This window comes from Perna viridis, chromosome 12 (genome assembly GCF_037379345.1).
Source record: "Perna viridis isolate PV_CMFRI_1.1 ecotype Kerala chromosome 12, ASM3737934v1, whole genome shotgun sequence".
Classification (NCBI taxonomy): domain Eukaryota; kingdom Metazoa; phylum Mollusca; class Bivalvia; order Mytilida; family Mytilidae; genus Perna; species Perna viridis.
Genome location: NC_142456.1, coordinates 3,647,288 through 3,660,254, shown reverse-complemented (window position 1 = coordinate 3,660,254; position 12,967 = coordinate 3,647,288). Strand labels below are relative to the sequence as shown.

The window sequence follows — 12,967 nt, the reverse complement described above, 5'->3', positions numbered from 1 at the left end:
CACTTAAGAGGTCCCTGGAAAAGCGACGGATATTCGATGTAGTTGTCCGTCAGGTTCTTCTCTCCTAGCACAGGCTAGTGCTAATTGATATTTAAACACCAGCACATAGCAAGTACCAGGAAAGATTTCCGACTTTAGTCCCATGTCCTGTGTCGTCTTCTCTGATCACTGTCTGGCTAATTATCCGAATGCATACTATACATATCGCCGTTCCCGTGTCATCTTGAGTTGAGCATCCGCTTGTTTTCACAACTGCATGTCATGATTGGAGTCGTGCATGCTAAACAAGTCCCAAGCCCGCGTGGCGCTAGCTATCCAAACAATATTGTTATGTTTTAATGACAAGTTTTAATTATTTTGATTTCAATGTAATATGTGCGTTTCTTTTTCCTCATCTCCTACTTAAATGCAACTTTAAGAGAAAAAAATAATATCAAAACTTTACTTTGATCTTATTTCAATGTATTTTGTTTTCGGCCTGTGTGAGTAAAAAGCGCGTTTGAATTTCGCGAATGCAGTAAGACTAAAGGAATATGAATTTGTTTACTGCCAAGTTTATTCGCATTGTTTATTCGCGAAGTACTAGTTAGTGGAGCTGGTGTTGGACAGTCGCGAATGTAGTATATGTTTATTTGAACGAATTCTTTTTCTTCTTCTTCTTCGCTGCGTTTGTACACAGTAGATTTTGTTCTTGTTTTTGTCGTGAAAGACATGTTTTAAAAGTGATAGTGACAAAATTTTTAATTTGCATTGGAATTGAACTGAAATTCGTGTAATGAATCGCAGTACGTCGTTTTGTGATCAAACGTCTACTGAACGTTGTACATGTTTCTATGTCAAGTACCAATTTTGGGTTTGTTATATGAATTTTGAAACTTTCAGGAGAATTACGTTTCAAAGAATTTAAGCAAAAATTTTTGTTTTGATCTGAGTAAGTAGTGAAAACTTTGCAAATTTGTTGCCGCAAATGTACCATTGAGTAACTACATTTTTCCGAGATAGGGGTCATTTATTTTCCAAAATTAGTGTTACTCTGGTTTCTCTTCAAACCCACGAATATATCTTTCGCCTTTTACTAAAGATATCCGTGGAGAGGAACAATTAATGAGTCTATAGACAATTTCTCTGTGCCCACTTCTGTGGGAATCATAACAATAATATAAAGTTTGTTCCTCTTAAATTTTACTTTCAGGTAAACCATCAGTGCAAGTAAACGAAGTGCAATGCTAATCGTGAATATATTTTTTGCAAAGTGGGTGCGGTGGTAAAATATAAAGCTGCAATGTGGTGTTCAATGTGTACCTGTATCGTACATTGTATTCATTGACTTAACTTACATGACGACTGTTGCCTTTGAGCTGCGTAACTGGTTCTCTCCGATTCCTCTCCTAGCACAGGCTAGTGCTAATCGTTAGAAATCATTAGCACTTAAGAGGTCCCTGGAAAAGCGACGGATATTCGATGTAGTTGTCCGTCGGGTTCTTCTCTCCTAGCACAGGCTAGTGCTAATTGATATTTAAACACCAGCACATAGCAAGTACCAGGAAAGATTTCCGACTTTAGTCCCATGTCCTGTGTCGTCTTCTCTGATCACTGTCTGGCTAATTATCCGAATGCATACTATACATATCGCCGTTCCCGTGTCATCTTGAGTTGAGCATCCGCTTGTTTTCACAACTGCATGTCATGATTGGAGTCGTGCATGCTAAACAAGTCCCAAGCCCGCGTGGCGCTAGCTATCCAAACAATATTGTTATGTTTTAATGACAAGTTTTAATTATTTTGATTTCAATGTAATATGTGCGTTTCTTTTTCCTCATCTCCTACTTAAATGCAACTTTAAGAGAAAAAAATAATATCAAAACTTTACTTTGATCTTATTTCAATGTATTTTGTTTTCGGCCTGTGTGAGTAAAAAGCGCGTTTGAATTTCGCGAATGCAGTAAGACTAAAGGAATATGAATTTGTTTACTGCCAAGTTTATTCGCATTGTTTATTCGCGAAGTACTAGTTAGTGGAGCTGGTGTTGGACAGTCGCGAATGTAGTATATGTTTATTTGAACGAATTCTTTTTCTTCTTCCTCTTCGCTGCGTTTGTACACAGTAGATTTTGTTCTTGTTTTTGTCGTGAAAGACATGTTTTAAAAGTGATAGTGACAAAATTTTTAATTTGCATTGGAATTGAACTGAAATTCGTGTAATGAATCGCAGTACGTCGTTTTGTGATCAAACGTCTACTGAACGTTGTACATGTTTCTATGTCAAGTACCAATTTTGGGTTTGTTATATGAATTTTGAAACTTTCAGGAGAATTACGTTTCAAAGAATTTAAGCAAAAATTTTTGTTTTGATCTGAGTAAGTAGTGAAAACTTTGCAAATTTGTTGCCGCAAATGTACCATTGAGTAACTACATTTTTCCGAGATAGGGGTCATTTATTTTCCAAAATTAGTGTTACTCTGGTTTCTCTTCAAACCCACGAATATATCTTTCGCCTTTTACTAAAGATATCCGTGGAGAGGAACAATTAATGAGTCTATAGACAATTTCTCTGTGCCCACTTCTGTGGGAATCATAACATTAATATAAAGTTTGTTCCTCTTAAATTTTACTTTCAGGTAAACCATCAGTGCAAGTAAACGAAGTGCAATGCTAATCGTGAATATATTTTTTTCAAAGTGGGTGCGGTGGTAAAATATAAAGCTGCAATGTGGTGTTCAATGTGTACCTGTATCGTACATTGTATTCATTGACTTAACTTACATGACGACTGTTGCCTTTGAGCTGCGTAACTGGTTCTCTCCGATTCCTCTCCTAGCACAGGCTAGTGCTAATCGTTAGAAATCATTAGCACTTAAGAGGTCCCTGGAAAAGCGACGGATATTCGATGTAGTTGTCCGTCAGGTTCTTCTCTCCTAGCACAGGCTAGTGCTAATTGATATTTAAACACCAGCACATAGCAAGTACCAGGAAAGATTTCCGACTTTAGTCCCATGTCCTGTGTCGTCTTCTCTGATCACTGTCTGGCTAATTATCCGAATGCATACTATACATATCGCCGTTCCCGTGTCATCTTGAGTTGAGCATCCGCTTGTTTTCACAACTGCATGTCATGATTGGAGTCGTGCATGCTAAACAAGTCCCAAGCCCGCGTGGCGCTAGCTATCCAAACAATATTGTTATGTTTTAATGACAAGTTTTAATTATTTTGATTTCAATGTAATATGTGCGTTTCTTTTTCCTCATCTCCTACTTAAATGCAACTTTAAGAGAAAAAAATAATATCAAAACTTTACGTTAATCTTATTTCAATGTATTTTGTTTTCGGCCTGTGTGAGTAAAAAGCGCGTTTGAATTTCGCGAATGCAGTAAGACTAAAGGAATATGAATTTGTTTACTGCCAAGTTTATTCGCATTGTTTATTCGCGAAGTACTAGTTAGTGGAGCTGGTGTTGGACAGTCGCGAATGTAGTATATGTTTATTTGAACGAATTCTTTTTCTTCTTCCTCTTCGCTGCGTTTGTACACAGTAGATTTTGTTCTTGTTTTTGTCGTGAAAGACATGTTTTAAAAGTGATAGTGACAAAATTTTTAATTTGCATTGGAATTGAACTGAAATTCGTGTAATGAATCGCAGTACGTCGTTTTGTGATCAAACGTCTACTGAACGCTGTACATGTTTCTATGTCAAGTACCAATTTTGGGTTTGTTATATGAATTTTGAAACTTTTTTCTTTATTTCCCATGATAAATTTCAGGAGAATTACGTTTCAAAGAATCTAAGCAAAAATTTTTGTTTTGATCTGAGTAAGTAGTGAAAACTTTGCAAATTTGTTGCAGCAAATGTACCATTGAGTAACTACATTTTTCCGAGATAGGGGTCATTTATTTTCCAAAATTAGTGTTACTCTGGTTTCTCTTCAAACCCACGAATATATCTTTCGCCTTTTACTAAAGATATCCGTGAAGAGGAACAATTAATGAGTCTATAGACAATTTCTCTGTGCCCACTTCTGTGTGAATCATAACATTAATATAAAGTTTGTTCCTCTTAAATTTTACTTTCAGGTAAACCATCAGTGCAAGTAAACGAAGTGCAATGCTAATCGTGAATATATTTTTTTCAAAGTGGGTGCGGTGGTAAAATATAAAGCTGCAATGTGGTGTTCAATGTGTACCTGTATCGTACATTGTATTCATTGACTTAACTTACATGACGACTGTTGCCTTTGAGCTGCGTAACTGGTTCTCTCCGATTCCTCTCCAAGCACAGGCTAGTGCTAATCGTTAGAAATCATTAGCACTTAAGAGGTCCCTGGAAAAGCGACGGATATTCGATGTAGTTGTCCGTCAGGTTCTTCTCTCCTAGCACAGGCTAGTGCTAATTGATATTTAAACACCAGCACATAGCAAGTACCAGGAAAGATTTCCGACTTTAGTCCCATGTCCTGTGTCGTCTTCTCTGATCACTGTCTGGCTAATTATCCGAATGCATACTATACATATCGCCGTTCCCGTGTCATCTTGAGTTGAGCATCCGCTTGTTTTCACAACTGCATGTCATGATTGGAGTCGTGCATGCTAAACAAGTCCCAAGCCCGCGTGGCGCTAGCTATCCAAACAATATTGTTATGTTTTAATGACAAGTTTTAATTATTTTGATTTCAATGTAATATGTGCGTTTCTTTTTCCTCATCTCCTACTTAAATGCAACTTTAAGAGAAAAAAATAATATCAAAACTTTACTTTAATCTTATTTCAATGTATTTTGTTTTCGGCATGTGTGAGTAAAAAGCGCGTTTGAATTTCGCGAATGCAGTAAGACTAAAGGAATATGAATTTGTTTACTGCCAAGTTTATTCGCGAAGTACTAGTTAGTGGAGCTGGTGTTGGACAGTCGCGAATGTAGTATATGTTTATTTGAACGAATTCTTTTTCTTCTTCCTCTTCGCTGCGTTTGTACACAGTAGATTTTGTTCTTGTTTTTGTCGTGAAAGACATGTTTTAAAAGTGATAGTGACAAAATTTTTAATTTGCATTGGAATTGAACTGAAATTCGTGTAATGAATCGCAGTACGTCGTTTTGTGATCAAACGTCTACTGAACGCTGTACATGTTTCTATGTCAAGTACCAATTTTGGGTTTGTTATGTGAATTTTGAAACTTTTTTCTTTATTTCCCATGATAAATTTCAGGAGAATTACGTTTCAAAGAATTTAAGCAAAAATTTTTGTTTTGATCTGAGTAAGTAGTGAAAACTTTGCAAATTTGTTGCCGCAAATGTACCATTGAGTAACTACATTTTTCCGAGATAGGGGTCATTTATTTTCCAAAATTAGTGTTACTCTGGTTTCTCTTCAAACCCACGAATATATCTTTCGCCTTTTACTAAAGATATCCGTGGAGAGGAACAATTAATGAGTCTATAGACAATTTCTCTGTGCCCACTTCTGTGGGAATCATAACAATAATATAAAGTTTGTTCCTCTTAAATTTTACTTTCAGGTAAACCATCAGTGCAAGTAAACGAAGTGCAATGCAAATCGCGAATATATTTTTTTCAAAGTGGGTGCGGTGGTAAAATATAAAGCTGGAATGTGGTGTTCAATGTGTACCTGTATCGTACATTGTATTCATTGACATAACTTACATGACGACTGTTGCCTTTGAGCTGCGTAACTGGTTCTCTCCGATTCCTCTCCAAGCACAGGCTAGTGCTAATCGTTAGAAATCATTAGCACTTAAGAGGTCCCTGGAAAAGCGACGGATATTCGATGTAGTTGTCCGTCAGGTTCTTCTCTCCTAGCACAGGCTAGTGCTAATTGATATTTAAACACCAGCACATAGCAAGTACCAGGAAAGATTTCCGACTTTAGTCCCATGTCCTGTGTCGTCTTCTCTGATCACTGTCTGGCTAATTATCCGAATGCATACTATACATATCGCCGTTCCCGTGTCATCTTGAGTTGAGCATCCGCTTGTTTTCACAACTGCATGTCATGATTGGAGTCGTGCATGCTAAACAAGTCCCAAGCCCGCGTGGCGCTAGCTATCCAAACAATATTGTTATGTTTTAATGACAAGTTTTAATTATTTTGATTTCAATGTAATATGTGCGTTTCTTTTTCCTCATCTCCTACTTAAATGCAACTTTAAGAGAAAAAAATAATATCAAAACTTTACTTTAATCTTATTTCAATGTATTTTGTTTTCGGCCTGTGTGAGTAAAAAGCGCGTTTGAATTTCGCGAATGCAGTAAGACTAAAGGAATATGAATTTGTTTACTGCCAAGTTTATTCGCATTGTTTATTCGCGAAGTACTAGTTAGTGGAGCTGGTGTTGGACAGTCGCGAATGTAGTATATGTTTATTTGAACGAATTCTTTTTCTTCTTCCTCTTCGCTGCGTTTGTACACAGTAGATTTTGTTCTTGTTTTTGTCGTGAAAGACATGTTTTAAAAGTGATAGTGACAAATTTTTAATTTGCATTGGAATTGAACTGAAATTCGTGTAATGAATCGCAGTACGTCGTTTTGTGATCAAACGTCTACTGAACGTTGTACATGTTTCTATGTCAAGTACCAATTTTGGGTTTGTTATGTGAATTTTGAAACTTTTTTCTTTATTTCCCATGATAAATTTCAGGAGAATTACGTTTCAAAGAATTTAAGCAAAAATTTTTGTTTTGATCTGAGTAAGTAGTGAAAACTTTGCAAATTTGTTGCCGCAAATGTACCATTGAGTAACTACATTTTTCCGAGATAGGGGTCATTTATTTTCCAAAATTAGTGTTACTCTGGTTTCTCTTCAAACCCACGAATATATCTTTCGCCTTTTACTAAAGATATCCGTGGAGAGGAACAATTAATGAGTCTATAGACAATTTCTCTGTGCCCACTTCTGTGGGAATCATAACATTAATATAAAGTTTGTTCCTCTTAAATTTTACTTTCAGGTAAACCATCAGTGCAAGTAAACGAAGTGCAATGCTAATCGTGAATATATTTTTTTCAAAGTGGGTGCGGTGGTAAAATATAAAGCTGCAATGTGGTGTTCAATGTGTACCTGTATCGTACATTGTATTCATTGACTTAACTTACATGACGACTGTTGCCTTTGAGCTGCGTAACTGGTTCTCTCCGATTCCTCTCCTAGCACAGGCTATTGCTAATCGTTAGAAATCATTAGCACTTAACAGGTCCCTGGAAAAGCGACGGATATTCGATGTAGTTGTCCGTCAGGTTCTTCTCTCCTAGCACAGGCTAGTGCTAATTGATATTTAAACACCAGCACATAGCAAGTACCAGGAAAGATTTCCGACTTTAGTCCCATGTCCTGTGTCGTCTTCTCTGATCACTGTCTGGCTAATTATCCGAATGCATACTATACATATCGCCGTTCCCGTGTCATCTTGAGTTGAGCATCCGCTTGTTTTCACAACTGCATGTCATGATTGGAGTCGTGCATGCTAAACAAGTCCCAAGCCCGCGTGGCGCTAGCTATCCAAACAATATTGTTATGTTTTAATGACAAGTTTTAATTATTTTGATTTCAATGTAATATGTGCGTTTCTTTTTCCTCATCTCCTACTTAAATGCAACTTTAAGAGAAAAAAATAATATCAAAACTTTACTTTAATCTTATTTCAATGTATTTTGTTTTCGGCCTGTGTGAGTAAAAAGCGCGTTTGAATTTCGCGAATGCAGTAAGACTAAAGGAATATGAATTTGTTTACTGCCAAGTTTATTCGCATTGTTTATTCGCGAAGTACTAGTTAGTGGAGCTGGTGTTGGACAGTCGCGAATGTAGTATATGTTTATTTGAACGAATTCTTTTTCTTCTTCCTCTTCGCTGCGTTTGTACACAGTAGATTTTGTTCTTGTTTTTGTCGTGAAAGACATGTTTTAAAAGTGATAGTGACAAAATTTTTAATTTGCATTGGAATTGAACTGAAATTCGTGTAATGAATCGCAGTACGTCGTTTTGTGATCAAACGTCTACTGAACGTTGTACATGTTTCTATGTCAAGTACCAATTTTGGGTTTGTTATATGAATTTTGAAACTTTTTTCTTTATTTCCCATGATAAATTTCAGGAGAATTACGTTTCAAAGAATTTAAGCAAAAATTTTTGTTTTGATCTGAGTAAGAAGTGAAAACTTTGCAAATTTGTTGCCGCAAATGTACCATTGAGTAACTACATTTTTCCGAGATAGGGGTCATTTATTTTCCAAAATTAGTGTTACTCTGGTTTCTCTTCAAACCCACGAATATATCTTTCGCCTTTTACTAAAGATATCCGTGGAGAGGAACAATTAATGAGTCTATAGACAATTTCTCTGTGCCCACTTCTGTGTGAATCATAACATTAATATAAAGTTTGTTCCTCTTAAATTTTACTTTCAGGTAAACCATCAGTGCAAGTAAACGAAGTGCAATGCTAATCGTGAATATATTTTTTTCAAAGTGGGTGCGGTGGTAAAATATAAAGCTGCAATGTGGTGTTCAATGTGTACCTGTATCGTACATTGTATTCATTGACTTAACTTACATGACGACTGTTGCCTTTGAGCTGCGTAACTGGTTCTCTCCGATTCCTCTCCTAGCACAGGCTATTGCTAATCGTTAGAAATCATTAGCACTTAACAGGTCCCTGGAAAAGCGACGGATATTCGATGTAGTTGTCCGTCAGGTTCTTCTCTCCTAGCACAGGCTAGTGCTAATTGATATTTAAACACCAGCACATAGCAAGTACCAGGAAAGATTTCCGACTTTAGTCCCATGTCCTGTGTCGTCTTCTCTGACCACTGTCTGGCTAATTATCCGAATGCATACTATACATATCGCCGTTCCCGTGTCATCTTGAGTTGAGCATCCGCTTGTTTTCACAACTGCATGTCATGATTGGAGTCGTGCATGCTAAACAAGTCACAAGCCCGCGTGGCGCTAGCTATCCAAACAATATTGTTATGTTTTAATGACAAGTTTTAATTATTTTGATTTCAATGTAATATGTGCGTTTCTTTTTCCTCATCTCCTACTTAAATGCAACTTTAAGAGAAAAAAATAATATCAAAACTTTACTTTAATCTTATTTCAATGTATTTTGTTTTCGGCCTGTGTGAGTAAAAAGCGCGTTTGAATTTCGCGAATGCAGTAAGACTAAAGGAATATGAATTTGTTTACTGCCAAGTTTATTCGCATTGTTTATTCGCGAAGTACTAGTTAGTGGAGCTGGTGTTGAACAGTCGCGAATGTAGTATATGTTTATTTGAACGAATTCTTTTTCTTCTTCCTCTTCGCTGCGTTTGTACACAGTAGATTTTGTTCTTGTTTTTGTCGTGAAAGACATGTTTTAAAAGTGATAGTGACAAAATTTTTAATTTGCATTGGAATTGAACTGAAATTCGTGTAATGAATCGCAGTACGTCGTTTTGTGATCAAACGTCTACTGAACGTTGTACATGTTTCTATGTCAAGTACCAATTTTGGGTTTGTTATATGAATTTTGAAACTTTTTTCTTTATTTCCCATGATAAATTTCAGGAGAATTACGTTTCAAAGAATCTAAGCAAAAATTTTTGTTTTGATCTGAGTAAGTAGTGAAAACTTTGCAAATTTGTTGCCGCAAATGTACCATTGAGTAACTACATTTTTCCGAGATAGGGGTCATTTATTTTCCAAAATTAGTGTTACTCTGGTTTCTCTTCAAACCCACGAATATATCTTTCGCCTTTTACTAAAGATATCCGTGGAGAGGAACAATTAATGAGTCTATAGACAATTTCTCTGTGCCCACTTCTGTGGGAATCATAACATTAATATAAAGTTTGTTCCTCTTAAATTTTACTTTCAGGTAAACCATCAGTGCAAGTAAACGAAGTGCAATGCTAATCGTGAATATATTTTTTTCAAAGTGGGTGCGGTGGTAAAATATAAAGCTGCAATGTGGTGTTCAATGTGTACCTGTATCGTACATTGTATTCATTGACTTAACTTACATGACGACTGTTGCCTTTGAGCTGCGTAACTGGTTCTCTCCGATTCCTCTCCTAGCACAGGCTATTGCTAATCGTTAGAAATCATTAGCACTTAACAGGTCCCTGGAAAAGCGACGGATATTCGATGTAGTTGTCCGTCAGGTTCTTCTCTCCTAGCACAGGCTAGTGCTAATTGATATTTAAACACCAGCACATAGCAAGTACCAGGAAAGATTTCCGACTTTAGTCCCATGTCCTGTGTCGTCTTCTCTGACCACTGTCTGGCTAATTATCCGAATGCATACTATACATATCGCCGTTCCCGTGTCATCTTGAGTTGAGCATCCGCTTGTTTTCACAACTGCATGTCATGATTGGAGTCGTGCATGCTAAACAAGTCCCAAGCCCGCGTGGCGCTAGCTATCCAAACAATATTGTTATGTTTTAATGACAAGTTTTAATTATTTTGATTTCAATGTAATATGTGCGTTTCTTTTTCCTCATCTCCTACTTAAATGCAACTTTAAGAGAAAAAAATAATATCAAAACTTTACTTTAATCTTATTTCAATGTATTTTGTTTTCGGCCTGTGTGAGTAAAAAGCGCGTTTGAATTTCGCGAATGCAGTAAGACTAAAGGAATATGAATTTGTTTACTGCAAAGTTTATTCGCATTGTTTATTCGCGAAGTACTAGTTAGTGGAGCTGGTGTTGGACAGTCGCGAATGTAGTATATGTTTATTTGAACGAATTCTTTTTCTTCTTCCTCTTCGCTGCGTTTGTACACAGTAGATTTTGTTCTTGTTTTTGTCGTGAAAGACATGTTTTAAAAGTGATAGTGACAAAATTTTTAATTTGCATTGGAATTGAACTGAAATTCGTGTAATGAATCGCAGTACGTCGTTTTGTGATCAAACGTCTACTGAACGTTGTACATGTTTCTATGTCAAGTACCAATTTTGGGTTTGTTATGTGAATTTTGAAACTTTTTTCTTTATTTCCCATGATAAATTTCAGGAGAATTACGTTTCAAAGAATTTAAGCAAAAATTTTTGTTTTGATCTGAGTAAGTAGTGAAAACTTTGCAAATTTGTTGCCGCAAATGTACCATTGAGTAACTACATTTTTCCGAGATAGGGGTCATTTATTTTCCAAAATTAGTGTTACTCTGGTTTCTCTTCAAACCCACGAATATATCTTTCGCCTTTTACTAAAGATATCCATGGAGAGGAACAATTAATGAGTCTATAGACAATTTCTCTGTGCCCACTTCTGTGGGAATCATAACAATAATATAAAGTTTGTTCCTCTTAAATTTTACTTTCAGGTAAACCATCAGTGCAAGTAAACGAAGTGCAATGCAAATCGCGAATATATTTTTTTCAAAGTGGGTGCGGTGGTAAAATATAAAGCTGGAATGTGGTGTTCAATGTGTACCTGTATCGTACATTGTATTCATTGACATAACTTACATGACGACTGTTGCCTTTGAGCTGCGTAACTGGTTCTCTCCGATTCCTCTCCAAGCACAGGCTAGTGCTAATCGTTAGAAATCATTAGCACTTAAGAGGTCCCTGGAAAAGCGACGGATATTCGATGTAGTTGTCCGTCAGGTTCTTCTCTCCTAGCACAGGCTAGTGCTAATTGATATTTAAACACCAGCACATAGCAAGTACCAGGAAAGATTTCCGACTTTAGTCCCATGTCCTGTGTCGTCTTCTCTGATCACTGTCTGGCTAATTATCCGAATGCATACTATACATATCGCCGTTCCCGTGTCATCTTGAGTTGAGCATCCGCTTGTTTTCACAACTGCATGTCATGATTGGAGTCGTGCATGCTAAACAAGTCCCAAGCCCGCGTGGCGCTAGCTATCCAAACAATATTGTTATGTTTTAATGACAAGTTTTAATTATTTTGATTTCAATGTAATATGTGCGTTTCTTTTTCCTCATCTCCTACTTAAATGCAACTTTAAGAGAAAAAAATAATATCAAAACTTTACTTTAATCTTATTTCAATGTATTTTGTTTTCGGCCTGTGTGAGTAAAAAGCGCGTTTGAATTTCGCGAATGCAGTAAGACTAAAGGAATATGAATTTGTTTACTGCAAAGTTTATTCGCATTGTTTATTCGCGAAGTACTAGTTAGTGGAGCTGGTGTTGGACAGTCGCGAATGTAGTATATGTTTATTTGAACGAATTCTTTTTCTTCTTCCTCTTCGCTGCGTTTGTACACAGTAGATTTTGTTCTTGTTTTTGTCGTGAAAGACATGTTTTAAAAGTGATAGTGACAAAATTTTTAATTTGCATTGGAATTGAACTGAAATTCGTGTAATGAATCGCAGTACGTCGTTTTGTGATCAAACGTCTACTGAACGTTGTACATGTTTCTATGTCAAGTACCAATTTTGGGTTTGTTATGTGAATTTTGAAACTTTTTTCTTTATTTCCCATGATAAATTTCAGGAGAATTACGTTTCAAAGAATTTAAGCAAAAATTTTTGTTTTGATCTGAGTAAGTAGTGAAAACTTTGCAAATGTGTTGCCGCAAATGTACCATTGAGTAACTACATTTTTCCGAGATAGGGGTCATTTATTTTCCAAAATTAGTGTTACTCTGGTTTCTCTTCAAACCCACGAATATATCTTTCGCCTTTTACTAAAGATATCCGTGGAGAGGAACAATTAATGAGTCTATAGACAATTTCTCTGTGCCCACTTCTGTGGGAATCATAACATTAATATAAAGTTTGTTCCTCTTAAATTTTACTTTCAGGTAAACCATCAGTGCAAGTAAACGAAGTGCAATGCAAATCGCGAATATATTTTTTTCAAAGTGGGTGCGGTGGTAAAATATAAAGCTGGAATGTGGTGTTCAATGTGTACCTGTATCGTACATTGTATTCATTGACTTAACTTACATGACGACTGTTGCCTTTGAGCTGCGTAACTGGTTCTCTCCGATTCCTCTCCTAGCACAGGCTATTGCT

At 36.4% G+C, this 12,967-nt stretch overlaps 9 non-coding genes across 9 annotated transcripts; all 9 read left to right on the top strand.

Moving 5' to 3' along the window:
* The first annotated feature begins 1,028 nt into the window (after positions 1–1,028).
* Positions 1,029–1,146, top strand: LOC148600834 (U5 spliceosomal RNA). The gene has a single exon (XR_015917551.1). It is a non-coding gene; the product is annotated as a U5 spliceosomal RNA (small nuclear RNA).
* A 1,307-nt stretch (positions 1,147–2,453) lies between these two features.
* LOC148600833 (U5 spliceosomal RNA) lies at positions 2,454–2,571 on the top strand. Its single transcript, XR_015917550.1, has one exon. It is a non-coding gene; the product is annotated as a U5 spliceosomal RNA (small nuclear RNA).
* A 1,332-nt stretch (positions 2,572–3,903) lies between these two features.
* LOC148600832 (U5 spliceosomal RNA) lies at positions 3,904–4,023 on the top strand. The gene has a single exon (XR_015917447.1). It is a non-coding gene; the product is annotated as a U5 spliceosomal RNA (small nuclear RNA).
* Positions 4,024–5,340: 1,317 nt separating this feature from the next.
* Positions 5,341–5,458, top strand: LOC148600831 (U5 spliceosomal RNA). The gene has a single exon (XR_015917549.1). It is a non-coding gene; the product is annotated as a U5 spliceosomal RNA (small nuclear RNA).
* A 1,331-nt stretch (positions 5,459–6,789) lies between these two features.
* On the top strand, positions 6,790–6,907 carry LOC148600830 (U5 spliceosomal RNA). The gene has a single exon (XR_015917548.1). It is a non-coding gene; the product is annotated as a U5 spliceosomal RNA (small nuclear RNA).
* A 1,332-nt stretch (positions 6,908–8,239) lies between these two features.
* Positions 8,240–8,359, top strand: LOC148600829 (U5 spliceosomal RNA). Its single transcript, XR_015917453.1, has one exon. It is a non-coding gene; the product is annotated as a U5 spliceosomal RNA (small nuclear RNA).
* A 1,330-nt stretch (positions 8,360–9,689) lies between these two features.
* LOC148600828 (U5 spliceosomal RNA) lies at positions 9,690–9,807 on the top strand. Its single transcript, XR_015917547.1, has one exon. It is a non-coding gene; the product is annotated as a U5 spliceosomal RNA (small nuclear RNA).
* Positions 9,808–11,139: 1,332 nt separating this feature from the next.
* Positions 11,140–11,257, top strand: LOC148600827 (U5 spliceosomal RNA). Its single transcript, XR_015917455.1, has one exon. It is a non-coding gene; the product is annotated as a U5 spliceosomal RNA (small nuclear RNA).
* A 1,332-nt stretch (positions 11,258–12,589) lies between these two features.
* On the top strand, positions 12,590–12,707 carry LOC148600826 (U5 spliceosomal RNA). The gene has a single exon (XR_015917546.1). It is a non-coding gene; the product is annotated as a U5 spliceosomal RNA (small nuclear RNA).
* The last annotated feature ends 260 nt before the right edge of the window (positions 12,708–12,967 follow it).